The following is a 12,032-nucleotide window of genomic DNA, read 5'->3' as shown; positions in this document are numbered from 1 at the left end:
AGATGTTCAGGACCAGTTTATTACCGGCCACCCATTCCAAAACAGACTGCAACTCTTTGTTAAGGGTTTCAGTGACTTCATTAGCTGTAGTTGTTGATGCCTGTATGGTTGAATCATCAGCATACATGGACACACATGCTTTGTTTAAAGCCAGTGGCAGATCATTGGTAAAAATAGAAGAGAGTAGAGGGACTAGAGAGCTGCCCTGCGGTACACCACATTTTACATGTTTGACATTAGAGACGCTTCCATTAAAGAAAACCCTTTGATTTCTATTAGATAGATAGCTCTGAATCCCCGATATAGCAGAGGTTGAAAAGCCATAGCACTTAAGTTCTCAACAACAGGTTATGGTCAATAATATCAAAGGCTGCACTGAAATCGAACAGTACAGCTCCCACGAACTTCTTATTATCAATTTCTTTTAACCAATTATCAGTCATTTGTGTCAGTGCAGTACATGTTGAGTGCCCTTCTCTATAAGAATGCTGAGAGCTATTTCTAAGAGCTATACCAACTGAAACTGAAGTCCCGGGAATCAAGGCTGCTGATAGGCTGAATAAGGTGTGGTGATAAGTGTCCTCTGAATAGGCACCCGATACAATTGCAATCAGTCGATATAATCGACAACTATCATCAGAAATCAAGCGATATGAATCAGACAGAGGGGCGCCGCCTGACCCACTAGTTGGTCAGAAGTTTCAAATCACGGTGTAAATGTACTATAGATCGAATAGCACTCAAGAAATGTTCCTCCCAACTATGGATCATATTAGCGGGCTATCCAACACCTAAAAGAAACACTCTTGTCCACTTATCCTCGCCTTATATCTTTGGGGGAATCCCCATTGCCATCTTGGGAAGCGGTCCAAATGATTAGCCAAGCAAGGGAAGTTTGCAACTTAAGCCCTCCCCCCCTCGTTTTTAGTTGAGTTTGCAAGTGTACAATTATGTTCACTCTGGGCCTGAAACTACCCATAATTCAATTTGCGACAATTGTACATCCGCTAAGAAAATTCAGCGAAAACTTCAAAACAAAATCAATGGAGAAGTCAACATAAAAGTCTAAGTAAAAACTAATGTAAACAAGTTAGAAATTGTGCTACTAATGCACATGACGGCACAAACACGTCTCGTAAAAGGTAAATATGTTTCTGTTTGGCTATCTTTTGGAAATAGTAGAAATAAAATATTTTCCTTTTTCAGAAGTTCCAGCTCGGCAGGCTAACAATATTTAGCTAATTAGTTTGCTAGCTATCATAAAGTAGGTGTATATTAATAGTTATATATTTAATATAAGTAGACATGCACTCATAACGCATATAAAGCACCCACAAGCTACAGGTGGCTGAAAACACAATCATCGCGGGATGATCCAATGATGAATTTCCGGCCAAGGGTGGTCCATTTAAAAATCATTCCTTACTCCCTCACCCCTTGCCCTGCAAGTGTATACTCGTCAAACATTATGATACGTCATCAGAAGTGTTCACTTCATTTGAGGCCTGATAGGATAGAGTGTGTCTTTTAAGTGTTTGGAATAAGGCTGCAGTCTAAATATGTTATTTTTACCCCCTCATCCCTTGCGCTATCCACTTTCCCTCAGGGGAATCCCAGTAGAAACTGGATGCAGTTTGATTGCCATCTTAAGTGGAGGTCCAATTCACTAACGTTGCCCCCTCTGCCCTCAAAGTGAACAACTTTGGTCACTTGTGGGGTTGATATGACCCACAAACTGTAGTTACATGTCAAATTCTGGTGGCGGTGAAATGTCAAATGTAATCAACAATGCTGCATTTTCGACATGTCAGAAAAAGTATGAAGCTAGCTTGCTAAAATAAAAATATATATATATAAACTTAACATGTGTAAATATTTGTATGAACATAACAAGACTCAACAACTGAGACATAAACTGAACAAGTTCCACAGACGTGTGACTAACAGAAATTAAATAATGTATTTATTATTTATATGTGTCCCTGAACAAAGGGGGGTGGTCAAAATCTCAAAATCAAAAGGAACAGTCCGTATCTGGTGTGGCCACCAGTTGCATCAAGTACTGAAGTGCATCTACTCCTCATGGACTGCACCAGATTTGCCAGTTCTTGCTGTGAGATGTTACCCCACTCTTCCACCAAGGCACCTGCAAGTTCCCAGACATTTCTGGGGGGAATGGCCATAGCCCTCACCCTCCGATCCAACAGGTCCCAGACGTGCTCAATGGGATTGAGATCCGGGCTCTTCGCTGGCCATGGCAGAATACTGACATTCCTGTCTTGCAGGAAATCACGCACAGAACGAGCAGTATGGCTGGTGGCATTGTCATGCTGGAGGGTCATGTCAGGATGAGCCTGCAGGAACGGTACCACATGAGGGAGGAGGATGTCTTCCCTGTAACGCACAGCGTTAAGATTGCCTGCAATGACAACAAGCTATGTCCAATGATGCTATTAATCCATTCTACACCGCCTGAGGATGTGCTTGATGGGGTGGTCAGAACTACTTTTGTGGACACCATCAAGGCCTCTGTAGCCGCACTTTTAGACGTGGTGATTGGAGAGTATATAAGAAAAAAATGCATCGGTTGTGAGATCAATCACCCCAGCCAACGATGACATCTGTGTTTATACGACCCCCCAAGATACTACTTCTTCAACCATTTTGAGGAGCTGGTGAAAAGACTGTGGTCCAGCCGGTTTATACCTTTGATGGTCAGAGCCCTAGTCTAATGGTCTTATGCCGTCTATTCGAGTTTACTGGGTAACCGAGGCTTTCCTACATGAACTGAAGGAGGCGATCAACATCCACAAGAAACTCAAAGATATCCGGCACACCCTGGTGGATGACAACAAATACAAGGAAGCTGTGGTGGCTGATGTGGTGACTTTCTGGCTCAGTAAACCGCAAGAGACAGAGTAACAATACATATTTTTTTATTTAGATGTAAAGCAATGGGTAACGATATGCATACGATGTTAGAGAGAATAAATACATTTTTTCTTTTGAGAGAACTTACAAATGTTATGCAGCAAATTATTGAAAATAAAGTGAACAATATATCATTCTACACACCACACAATACCTGGGCTAATGTAGAGCGTGTGCTAAAAATGGAGCAAATCATGAATCATGTACGACATACGGGCGAGAGCCTACAATGGACACAACTGGTATCCCGTCTTGTGGATGATTCTGAAGAACTAGAAACAACCTTGGCTAAGATTTTATTTTATTTGTTTGAAACACTGTTTAATTGTAACATGTATCATATTTGTTGTTTATATACTTATATAATGGATGTGTGTGTTTTAAAAATTCAGCGACCCAAGCCTGTAAATCTAAACTAAATATACAGGGTGTTGCATGCTTGGATCGCTGAGAAAACGGGGTATCCTGCTACAAATCCTGAATTGTCTGTATTCATAATACTTGATGTTTGCACAAATAAAAATTCTAAATGAAAATGAAATTATTAAAAAAAATATTTTTTAACCCTTTTCTCCCCAATTTCGTGGTATCCAATTGTTAGTAATTACTATCTTGTCTCATCGATACAATTCCCGTATGGGCTCAGGAGAGACGAAGGTCGAAAGCCATGCGTCCTCCGAAACACAACACCACCAAGCCGCACTGCTTCTTAACACAGCGCGCATCCAATCCGGAAGCCAGCCGCACCAATGTGTTGGAGGAAACACTGTGCACCTGGCGACTGGGTTAGCGTGCACTGCGCCCGGCCCGCCACAGGAGTCACTAGTGTGTGATGAGACAAGGATATCCCTACCGGCCAAACCCTCGACAGAGCCTGGGCGCGAACCCAGAGCTATAGCCGAAGAAACAGGTAGCCGGTTAGGCGCTGCTCAAGTGAATGAATGGTTGACAGATCAGGATGCTTATACTCTGCATAAACCTGTGCGAAAACAATTTCCACGAAATATAGTTTTTTCTACTCATCCCTTGTCCCAGTTTCAGGCGGATCTATGTGACATGCAGGCCCTTGCAGATAAAAATGATGGAAATCGCTACATGCTAACGGTTATAGATATTTTCTCTAAAATAGAATTTGTAAGGGTCTTAAAAAAGAAGAGTGGGACTCTTTGACTCTATCTTGAAGGAAGGAGGAAGCACCCAAGAAAGTGCAGACTGATGGTGGAAAATAATGTTTTAATAATACTTTTCAGAAACTCATGAAGAAGCACAATATCGTACATTTTGCTAAAGGCTCGGATTTGAAAGCTTCAGTTGTTGAACGCTTTAATATAACGTTGAAGGAGAGGATGTGGAAATACTTTACGGCTTACAACACACATAGATATATCGATATAGTTCAAGATTTTGTCAAAGGTTACAACCACAGCTACCATAAGCGTATACGAATGAAGCCACCCGAGGTCTCTTCTGAAAACTCTTTAAAAAGTCTTTAAAAATCTGTATGGTTTGTTCCCCCTTCGACCGTAAGAAAAAAATGTGATTTTAAATTCATAGTGGGGGACTTGGTGCGTACAGTATATCCAAGTTGAGGGGTGTTTTCACTAAAAAATATGAGCGAGGTTACAGCGATGACTTGTTCACCGTTACCAAGGTTACAGCGATGACTTGTTCACTGTTACCGAACGTCTACCGCGTATACCCCCTGTCTACAAGTTAAAGATAGTAACGAAAGGTTGCAAGTTCAAATCCCCAAGCTGACAAGGTACAAATCTATCCTTCTTCCCCTGAACAGGCAGTTAACATCATTCGCGTGTACACAGGAGTGCATCATGGAACACAACGGCTTCTACCTGACTCTCCCCAGTAATGCGTCTGCACATATGAATAACCAAAGTTTGAATTATACAACAAATTGTCCAAAGCCTATAGAGTTATCAGAGGCCTGAGAAGCTAGATTACATACCCCGATAGTTGGTGTAATATCAAGGATAAGGACCTTGGTTTTTTATTGCGAAAGGATATCGGAACCCCTGAAACTTATGAAACTTAAAAAAGGGTTCTATAGGACCGTCGACAGGAGTTGAACGAACTCCTAACCCTGAACAATATGGAAATACTCTTGATCTATAACCCTATTCATAAATGTGTACAAATCTCAGGGTCTGCTGATGGGGGTATAAAGACCAGTGGTGATTTATCCTACATGTTGGGGATGGGTCCCAATAAATGGACGTATGTGAAAGATAAATTATCCCCATTCCCTGCAGATATACATGTTTTACAACATATTTCTGTATACCGACATCATATCCTATCAAAGGGTAGGAGACAGTTATATGCCCCTCCTGAGAAAAGTTCATATAGAGGGAAAGGATGGTGATATAGTCACTGTTAACTATGAAAAGCCACACTATGTACCTGTAAGCAAGAAATATATTGAAAACATTCTGGTTGAGCTTAAAACGGATCAGAACGAAAACATTGAATTTACTTATGGTAAAACTATTGTAAAACTCCACTTTAGACCCACAAAACCTCTCCACATATCTAATATATTATTAGTATTATATAAATATTTTTTATAAACATAATACTAATAAATTAAAATGGTTATGGAACACAACCACCATCTCGACCATAACCGTTATGTCTCATACTATGTTGATCAAGTGGGTAATGGATTACCCGGCTATTATGGATCCCCGGCCATGTACGGTTCAGGGACAGGCGGTATATTTCATAACCTCTTTAGGATGGTTTTACCGTTTATGAAGAGAGGCCTCAGCATAGCCAAACCACATTTAAAATCAGCGGCTAAAAATATTGTAAGTGAGGTTGTAGCCAATGCTATGACCAGAAGGGCATCATCAGATGCCGAGCATCAAGAAGGCTTGGGGCTTATGCTGTTGTCTCGAAGACCAGAAAAGAGAACTCCAGCTATAAGTCGCAGGCCAGCCCCTAAAAAGCGGAGGTTAATTGTTAAAAGAAACTCAGTAAGTCAAAGACGAGGTAAAGTGTGGAGGTCTGGACCAAAAATGGCTAAAAGAATACTAAGAAGTATTTTCTAAAAGAACAAGCAACATGGCTCTTTTACACCGCATGTCCTCTGAAGCTATAAAAACAGAGCTCGATCTTTTCACGGCCCCCTTAACCCAACATTCAGTAGAGAGGTCCAGTTATGTGGAGAGAGCCCCACTCTCTGCCATTACAGACAACGGTCCTATAGAGTGTTTCTCCTTAACCCAGCATTCAATAGAGAGGTCCAGTTATGTGGAGATAGCTCCACTCTCTGCCATTACTGACAACGGTCCTATAGAATTTTTCATACCAGGCCACGGTGACAACTATTTGGACCTCAACAACACCTTATTGCCTTTATGTCTCAAAGTGACCAAAAGAGATGGTACTAATATTGCAAACGATGCCAAAGTGAGTCTCATTAATTCCCCCTTGGTGACCATCTTCTCCCAAGTGGATGTGACTTTGGGTGAACGCCTTATCAGTTAAAGCAGTGCCACCTACCCTTATAGGGCCATCCTGGAGTGTTTACTAAACTACTCCGAAACACTCTCAAGACACAATTCAGCGCCGGGCTGTTTAGCAAGGATACTGCAGGAGTCTCTATGGAATCGATAGACCCTTCCACCGGTGCAAACAAAGGACTGGAGGCACGTGCTCGCTACTGTGCCGAATCTCGAGAGTTTCATCTACGTTTACTCTTAAATTCGGTTGATTTAAGATTAAAATTAACCAGGGCCAAGGATGAGTTTTGTCTGATGTCTGCCCAAGACGGTGACTTCGGCCGTTCGTCTGGGTCATTCACAGGCTTTGATGAAAGGAAATGCCCTTTACCCTTTACACAGAATTACCATGAAAACCTTTAGCATACCGGCGGGCAGTAGAATCTGTAGTCAAGAAAACCTTTTCTAGGCCCTTTACCCCGCTACATGGTTATAGGCTTGGTTGATCACACCTCTAATACGGGCAGCTTACATTTTTTTTTTACTTTAATTTTCAACACTTCAATGCAGAGTATGTAGCTCTCTGTCAGGGCGGACGTCAGGTCCCTGCTAAGGGGTTCCAACCACAATTTAATAACAACATATCTGTGCGAGAATTTTACAAATCTATTCCTGGCTACTGGGAGGCATCTAAAAGATCTCTCTTTACCTATTGAGAGAAATTATTTTTCATAGGGTTACACGTTGTATGCTTTCAATTTATCACCTGATGATGATACCTCAGGATATCTCTGTGGTGTCCCAAGGTAACCTCAGGCTGGAAATGCGTTTCCGTACACATTTTTCCTGTACAGTTAGCATGATTGTTTACGCATGCTCTGATTCAATCTTGGAAGTGAATGCCCGAAGACAAGTCTTAGTGGATTATTATTGAGGATTATTGAGCAAAGACATGAATACCCAAAAGCTAGAAGGGCTCATGAGCCGCTTGATTGGAAAATAATTTTGTGGAGTGTGGGCTTGTGATGAATTACCTCATTGAGAAATGGCCATGTTTTTTGTCAATACCCATCCTAAACACATGCCGGGTGAACATTGGCAAACTGTGACGTTAGAAGATGAAGGAGGCTTTCCCCCCAGATTTTCACATTTCACCAAATCTATTTTTCTGTTTTTGACCAAAAATGGGTCAAAGATCTACTACAGCATCAAACAAGTACAAGATAACCTTTCCACTACATGTGGTCAACGCTGTGTATTCTACCTATACCAAAGAGCCTTTAGAGTTTCTTTTGAAGATGTTATGTCTCTTTATAATGATGATTTAAGAAGTAATGATAGCGTTGTAGCTTGTTTTGTTAGAAAGTATCAAAAGTGTTCAAGTACGTGTCCTTTAAGACCCTGTAATCAAGGCGTATACTCATGTCAAATGTTTCAAGAATGTCACATATTTTATCAAATAAAGTTTATTGAATTGAATCATTGTCATTCAAAAGTTATTCAAAAGTCTAACCCCTCATGAGAGATCAGATTAGGAAAAGGTCTGGAGACGTCGTTCAGGGGGTAAATAAGTTATCATCATTCATTTTATAGGGGTGCGGGTTGTTGGGACATCTTTAGGGGTGCTGTATCTTGTAGAAGGTTTTTGTTTTAAAGTTTGAATCTGTTGATGAAGCTTATAGTTGGGTACACCTGAGAGGGGAATGTTGAGGATTGCCAGGGCCTTAAGAAACTGACGCCACCCAGGAGGTCTTCTGTCATCAGCAACCTTGTGGGCTGCTGTGGTACTTTTAAGCAAGTCCATCATTATGTGAACCCTTGACAACATCGCCCTGAAAGATAAACTCTCCTTTGTCATTCCAAGTAGCGGCCCCCTTTGAGTCTTATCTTGTTCATAATGTATATAAAATTTTTCCTGTGACGGGCAGGAACATGTGTCAACATGACATGCATAACGTTATCTTCAACAGGCATTTGATCTTCAGCCGGTAAGATCGCAGGTACAGGCATTACAGGGGCTTGGCTCTCTCTTGTAGCGTCATCTTTTAAATGGTCCGGAAGGGAAAACATTTACATTACATTTACATTTAAGTCATTTAGCAGACGCTCTTATCCAGAGCGACTTACAAATTGGTGCATTCACCTTATGACATCCAGTGGAACAGCCACTTTACAATAGTGCATCTAAATCTTTTAAGGGGGGGGGGGGGTGAGAAGGATTACTTTATCCTATCCTAGGTATTCCTTAAAGAGGTGGGGTTTCAGGTGTCTCCGGAAGGTGGTGATTGACTCCGCTGTCCTGGCGTCGTGAGGGAGTGTGTTCCACCATTGGGGAGCCAGAGCAGCGAACAGTTTTGACTGGGCTGAGCGGGAACTGTACTTCCTCAGTGGTAGGGAGGCGAGCAGGCCAGAGGTGGATGAACGCAGTGCCCTTGTTTGGGTGTAGGGCCTGATCAGAGCCTGGAGGTACTGAGGTGCCGTTCCCCTCACAGCTCCGTAGGCAAGCACCATGGTCTTGTAGCGGATGCGAGCTTCAACTGGAAGCCAGTGGAGAGAGCGGAGGAGCGGGGTGACGTGAGAGAACTTGGGAAGGTTGAACACCAGACGGGCTGCGGCGTTCTGGATGAGTTGTAGGGGTTTAATGGCACAGGCAGGGAGCCCAGCCAACAGCGAGTTGCAGTAATCCAGACGGGAGATGACAAGTGCCTGGATTAGGACCTGCGCCGCTTCCTGTGTGAGGCAGGGTCGTACTCTGCGGATGTTGTAGAGCATGAACCTACAGGAACGGGCCACCGCCTTGATGTTAGTTGAGAACGACAGGATGTTGTCCAGGATCACGCCAAGGTTCTTAGCACTCTGGGAGGAGGACACAATGGAGTTGTCAACCGTGATGGCGAGATCATGGAACGGGCAGTCCTTCCCCGGGAGGAAGAGCAGCTCCGTCTTGCCGAGGTTCAGCTTGAGGTGGTGATCCGTCATCCACACTGATATGTCTGCCAGACATGCAGAGATGCGATTCACCACCTGGTCATCAGAAGGAGGAAAGGAGAAGATTAATTGTGTGTCGTCTGCATAGCAATGATAGGAGAGACCATGTGAGGTTATGACAGAGCCAAGTGACTTGGTGTATAGCGAGAATAGGAGAGGGCCTAGAACAGAGCCCTGGTGGACACCAGTGGTGAGAGCGCGTGGTGAGGAGACAGATTCTCGCCACGCCACCTGGTAGGAGCGACCTGTCAGGTAGGACGCAATCCAAGCGTGGGCCGCGCCGGAGATGCTCAACTCGGAGAGGGTGGAGAGGAGGATCTGATGGTTCACAGTATCGAAGGCAGCCGATAGGTCTAGAAGGATGAGAGCAGAGGAGAGAGAGTTAGCTTTAGCGGTGCGTAGCGCCTCGGTGATACAGAGAAGAGCAGTCTCAGTTGAATGACTAGTCTTGAAACCTGACTGGTTTGGATCAAGAAGGTCATTCTGAGAGAGATAGCGGTAGAGCTGGCCAAGGACGGCATGTTCAAGAGTTTTGGAGAGAAAAGAAAGAAGGGATACTGGTCTGTAGTTGTTGACATCGGAGGGATCGAGTGTAGGTTTTTTCAGAAGGGGTGCAACTCTCGCTCTCTTGAAGACGGAAGGGACGTAGCCAGCGGTCAGGGATGAGTTGATGAGCGAGGTGAGGTAAGGGAGAAGGTCTCCGGAAATGGTCTGGAGAAGAGAGGAGGGGATAGGGTCAAGCGGGCAGGTTGTTGGGCGGCCGGCCGTCACAAGACGCAAGATTTCATCTGGAGAGAGAGGGGAGAAAGAGGTCAGAGCACCGGGTAGGGCAGTGTGAGCAGAACCAGCGGTGTCGTTTGACTTAGCAAACGAGGATCGGATGTCGTCGACCTTCTTTTCAACATGATAAATAGTTGGTCTCTCTCTCACCTTGTTTTACCAAGGCAAAAAAACTTTGCAAGAGGTTTGTGTATTTTTGGACCTTATCATAGGCGTTCAATTATTTTCAGTTCAAAATATCCTTCATGGCCATATCCAAATCATTTCCCGCTGTTTGTCTGATATTTTCAGGACCCTGTAATTGTTTTTTAAGTCTATCCAACTCTTGTTGAGGCACCAAGTACATTTATTTGCCATCACACTCGTTGTTCAACCCCCATGTCTGGCAGCAATAAGGCTGGTGATGAAGGACACGGCTATACTTAGTAAAGGTAGAAGAAAACCCCCAGACTGTTGTATGCTATGTCTTTTCTTTTAAAGACTGGCAAAAGAGTTTGATCGCGGTCTTTTGTCTCTTCATTTTTTAAAATTTGGTCAGGGTGAGTGGAATGCGGCCTTTGAGAAGAATCAAAGCAATCTCACATAGAGATAATATGAGATCTGAAGAACAGTGACCCAAGACGGCTTTCCGTTCTTGAGCGGTAGCCCCAACTAGGCTTCTCAAGAGGGGCAGGTTTCTTTTTAAACATAGAGACATAGCGGTTACTTTTTAGGAATGTACGCCGCCGGCCACTCCCACGGGAACAAGCCGGGTCGGAGCTTCAGGTGTTCTGGAGTAATTGATTTTAAATCCACGATTAAATGAGAAAATGGCGCTTTGGTAGCGACCTCATAGCTCTCCATAAAGTAGGATTTCCTTCCCGGGTACATCTGCTGAGCTAGAGTGTTAATTTGTAGTTTGTCTCTAGGGTTTTTGAACCAAACCATGTAATTGGCGTTCAAACTAATGGTACGGCTATTTTTACCTTGGTGAAACACATTCTGCACCAAGTAAAGCACGGAAAGGTTTCTATGATGACTATATTGGGTAAAAGCTTGTGCAATTCCAGGATGTTCGCTACCTGCAAATAGCATATCGTCCAAAACCAGCAGATTGTTTTTATGAGGTGGTAAAAGTTCATCATCAGACAGGAATGCGGGTATTCCTTCAACAAACCTGATTTTTATTTTCTTCAACAGCTCATCATACAAAGGTTGATAACATGAATAACACCACACAATATTGTCAGGTTTCTGAGATAATACATGTTCTACAGCAACCATTATATCTTAAGCTTTAAGACACATGAGGCTTGTAACATAAGTCAGTAGCCATAGGGCAAGATGGTCTATGACAAGAGATTGCTTTTAGTAAGTGGGGCATTCCTTAGATGAGGCCCTTTTTTTATCCCATCTCTAGACTGCTGAATGAGACCTGTTACAACTTACAAAACCATTAAAACGTGTTAGGGATAGGGGGCAGTATTCGAACGTTTGGATGACAGAGGTACCCAAAGTAAACTACCTGCTACTCAGGCCCAGAAGCTAGGATATGCATATGCAAGTAGTCCTGTTAAGGTTTTCAATGTTTTATTGACAGAGTTTTATGGATTTGCATATGACTGTACATTATATGATGCCGTAATAGGGAAGAGGATCTGATCAAGCCTATTGTTATTCTTGATCAATTCTTGATCCATAAAAGACACACCTGTTATGGGGTTAATTCCACATCTGTTTGCATTGTAGTGTATTAGCATGGGACAAGATAAATAATACAATTTAAGTAAAGTATCAAATAAAACAGTATTATCCTAAACTGAGAAATGAATAAAAAATGTATTATCACATCAACATCAAAATCTTTCAGAATGTACCTGTTTTCAGTATAGA

This window comes from Oncorhynchus keta, chromosome 14, assembly GCF_023373465.1.
Source record: "Oncorhynchus keta strain PuntledgeMale-10-30-2019 chromosome 14, Oket_V2, whole genome shotgun sequence".
Taxonomy (NCBI): Eukaryota; Metazoa; Chordata; class Actinopteri; order Salmoniformes; family Salmonidae; genus Oncorhynchus; species Oncorhynchus keta.
The sequence above is the reverse complement of the archived record's forward strand: the minus strand, read 5'-3'. Positions refer to the sequence as shown.